The following is a 4,715-nucleotide window of genomic DNA, read 5'->3' as shown; positions in this document are numbered from 1 at the left end:
GGCGGAATTACAAGTGTGGAGCAAACCTGTCAGCAGCAGCTACCTTCACTCCACCTTTTCATATGCCTCAGTCACACACATAGTTGTGTGCACAAGGCCTGGAGGTGGCAGAGAGCAGAGCGTGTCAGGGAACTGACAGAAGAAAAGGAGATCTCCAGTCGGCCCTTGTATGGTGCCCTGGAAGTGACTCACTCCCCTTGTTGGTGGCATCTTCCTTCTCTGGGTCCTGTCAGTGATGTGTGAGCCCATCGTTAAATTTTCAGGAAGCTGGGGTCCCACTGATGTCAAGTTGGTTGAACACTTATTATGTAGAATTTGCTTTGTGGGAGAAAAACATTAGATACAATCACCGCCCTGAAGGAGCTTAGACTCCAGTGGAAGAGACAGATAGGAACCCAGGAAATTACAATGCAAACCGGTCCGGATCAAGCCATAAGGGACAGACAGTGTTCAGTCTGGGGCATAACGCATGTCTGTGTGGAGGCTGCTCCTGCCCTTGGGCTTTGTAGCCTGCTTCCTATTACTGCAGTGTCAGGTTCCACTCAAGAGCCCCAGCTCCAGCTGGCCTTCTGCGGTGGTGGCCTGTGTTCCCTGCCTTTTGGCAATCCCGTGCAGGGGAACTCAGTTAGGATCCCAAGGCTGTTTACAGAAGGGAGGGAAGACTACAAGGCAAGATATGAGGCCAAGGAGAACCTATAAGTCAAAAATCATGTGGTTCCACACCAAGGGGCAGCTGAACAGCTTTCTGGGTCATCTAGAGAAAGAGAGAAATTGTGAGTTTACATCAAAGACTTCATAGTTAGTGGGGGGAGATGACATTTTTAAAATCTTTCCACTAAAAAGCTTCCAGATAGGGGATCTAACAAGTAAAAGGCACTGCTGAGTGGTTTGGGAAGACACGTGGGTTGAAATCAGCACATATCCCCACACACAACAAATATTTCTACCATGTGCAGAACGAAAGAAAGAGAGGACCAGATGGAGGTGTTTTCTGTGAAGTTTGCCTATATAGTGCCCAGTCCCCATCCCTGGCATACTTTCCCACACAAGTGTTTGTACCCAGTGTGTGCTGGCTCCCCACGAGCCTCCTCCTTAGCACAGCAGGAAAGGGCGTGGTGGCACCATTTCCACTTGAACACGGAAGCAGTCTAGCAGAGGGGCTAAAAGCAAGGACTCTGAAATTCAAATCCTGGCTCCACCACCTACCACCAGTGACCTTGGCACGTGACATGGCCTCTTTACCTTGGTTTCCTCCTCCATAAAATGAGAATAATGATGCCACATCCATCTCATAGGACTGCGTGAGGATTAAATGAGTAAATCTAGGCAAATCACTTAGGAAAGTGTCTGGCAAATAGTAAGCACTCTGTGTTAGTTGTTATTATGATAGAATTTGTCTTGAGTTCTAGAGTATTTGCATGTCAAGCAATTACACTTAACAGGAATTTCAGGTATTGGCAAGAAGATGGAGAACTATTTGAGAGCAGTTTCCGTTGCCCCTGAAATCGAACTTGTGCCTATATATTACTGTCCTGACTGTAACCTGAATGTTATCCTTTTATTGTTCCTGCTCTTCCAGACAGCCCCTAAGAATATGAGCCAAGAACTGACCTGGCTGGTGGGGGCCTACTCACCTGACTGCTAAGGAAAAAAAGATCATGCATCCTGCTATCGTATATCGTCCACCTCTGCCTCTGCCAGCCTGGGACCTGTAGATCCCTCTCCTCTGCTCTCACTGACCATGGCTCGGGGATTCTGGAGCATACACACACCCACCATCCCATCAAATCCTCTTAAAAAAGTGGGAAGTGGTGAACACCAGTCATGCTGGTTGCTAGATTCACACTAGAGCATAACTGTTTTACAGGTGGCCAAACTACAGTTCAGAAAAATAAAGTAGATGCTTCTCAAATGCCAGTTTCATGGTGATGTTTTCACTGGTCCTCAGCAAAACTGGAAAAATAAGAATAATGCAATGAGTTTTTGATAAAGCAGAAATTATTCAATTTTTAAATTGAGAGCTTATGGCCCATCTTCCTTCCTAAGTGTCTGTGGGGGAAGACATTGAAATGCCCCTTCTTTTATAAAATTATATTGATAGGAGCTGGGATTTGAAACTAGATCTTTTGAATACTTTCACTGCTCTTACACTATTTTAATTACTTTTAAATAATTTAAAAATGACTGATTTTAAATTCAACCTGAAATATTAAAATAAGTATTAAACAATTATTTATAAATATTTTAAATTATATACTATATTGGATACTTTAAAATATCTTCAAACAAAACTCAGCACAAGGTTAACTCTTCATAGCAGGATTGAAAACTCCAATCCTCACATGGACAGGGCAGGTAACAACTTCATGAAGCAGGCTGGGTGGAGGTGCAGTTTCTCACCTCCAGGCCGTGCCACTCCAAGACCGGAGAAAGGAAAAGAAGGCGATTTGCAAATCCTTAAGTGCAGCATTTAAGGGAGCAGGTCTCCCCCTGCTGGCAGTGGTGGTGGCAAAATGAGCCTTGAACCTCAACTGATACAGAGGACTCAAATTGGAAAGGTCTCTACAGCAAGAAATGGTGCTTGGAAACCTGTTCTCTGTCATGGAAACCTTAACCTAAACAGGAGTGTGACAGTGAAGATTAAAGAACTCATGGCACCAGGAAACTATCAAGAGAAATGCTGATTTACAAACCCTGGTGAATTAAAAAAGAAAAGAAGAAAACTTTTTACATTGGTTTGGCTATATAAAAATATTATCAGTTTCATGAATTGCTTATTCTATACATATAATTATATAAAACCATACAGCGGCTCAATAAAAATTATGCCTATCAGTAAATCGGACTGATTCATTTGGTTCCATTACCTAACTTGTCTTTGAAGTTCAAGTTGATACAGCATGGCTGTCTGCTCATAAGATAGGTAAATTCACAGAAGTTTGATTTATTTGCACCTTTGGAGGACTAAAATAATCCTCATGCTTTTCCTTATTTCATTTATTTTCTTTTGCCTCGTATGCATTATGCTCTCAGCCACTTCTACTACTGTAAATCCAACTTTTATCTGTCCTTCTTAAAGCTTTAGCTCCTGGTCTCTTCCTCCTCCAACAACAAACAAAAAACAAGCTGAAGGTTATTGTTTTACTCTTTGGATTTTATTAATTAGGTTTTGTTCAAAATCCTCTGGCTTTTATCACATTCTCTTTCATACTGTTTACTACAGCATGTCTTTATTTCCCATATCAGATTCTAAGGTATTTGAAGGCAAAGACTGTTTTATTCTGCCCCAGAGAGGCAATACAGCTTAATGGTTAACATCCTGGGCTTAGTAGTTGTGTCATCTTGGGCATGAATTTCAGCACCATCATCTACAAACCGGAAATGATAATAGCACCGACCTCATAAATTTGTAGAGGCATCATAAGAGAATGCATGTAAAGCTGCCTGGCTCTTAATTACTTGATAATTGTTTACTATTGTTTTCACTCCCTCCAGCCCCTAAACAAAAGCCTTACATGCTGTACGCATTCAATTATTATTTGTTGGTAGAGCTTACGCTAATAAATACATTCAAATCTAGTAATGCATTAGCATTATCTGTGTCTGGAGGATTAACGTGATTTCACTATGACCTAGCAGTGCTTAGAAAGGCTGAGACTACCAACAGAGGGCGATTTCCTCTTTCCTCATCATCTAGATCAGAGCTGTCCAATCCAACTTGCTGCGATGCTGGCATGCGGCTGTCCAATAAAATAGCCATTAGCTACATGTGGTTATTGAGGACGTGAAATATGGCTAGCGCAACTGAGAGGCTGAATTATTAAATTTTGTTTTAATTAGTTCAATACCATCTAGTGGCTACCCTATTGGACAGGGCAGCTCTAGAACTTGCCTCCATCTGTCAGCCTCTTTAAATTCAAACCTAAGAAGTATCCCTCACTGACTCAACGCATCAGAACTTCAACTGATCGCAACCCCCTTTTCTTTAGCTGTTACACGTGTGTGACACTTCGCCAAGCGCCAGCATGAGAAACAGTATCCATATAAAACTCAACATCTTGGACAGTCGCACGGGACAAAGTGAGTCAAAATGACATGAAATCATCCAAGAGAAATACTGATTGCGCCCTAGGCTCGCGGAGCCCTGTCTCCAGGGGCGGCCGGGAACGCACCCCAGCCGCCGCGGCAGGCGTGGCCAACATGCGAGCAGCGCGCGGGGCGGTCGCGGCACGGCTCCCTCCCACGCCGACAGCCCCGCACGGGCTCGCGTGCAAGACAGGCCTGGCCTGTCCCGGTTCCCAACCCCAACGGTGTCGCGGCGTACAAGCCGAGAGAGCCGTTCCCTCCCGCCACTCTCCACCCGCTCCCGCAGGAGAAGCGGGCCTCATGCCATGTCTGCCTCAGGCCGGCCCACCCCCCGGCTTCTCCAAACCCCGCCTCGAAACCCATCCGCAGCGGCTCAGAGCTCAAGGTCCTCGGTACAAAATGGCGACGAGGCCTGGAGAACCGACCATAGAGACAGCCCCCTTCCGCGGAGAGAGCGGACGTCCTCCGCTCTCCCAGAGAGGCGTGCCAGCCACTCCTTCCGGCGGAGGCGGGAACAGGGCGCGCCTCCAAGGGCCCTTCTAGGAGCACAGCGGGCAGTCTCTATGGTGCCGGGTCCTCCGATCCGGGTCACGTGTCTGGAGCAAGCTGCCGCGGAGGCGGGGAAGAAG

This window comes from Ceratotherium simum, chromosome 24 (genome assembly GCF_057802395.1).
Source record: "Ceratotherium simum simum isolate JZ-2026a chromosome 24, ASM5780239v1, whole genome shotgun sequence".
Taxonomy (NCBI): domain Eukaryota; kingdom Metazoa; phylum Chordata; class Mammalia; order Perissodactyla; family Rhinocerotidae; genus Ceratotherium; species Ceratotherium simum.
Note: the sequence above shows the minus strand (reverse complement) of the source record.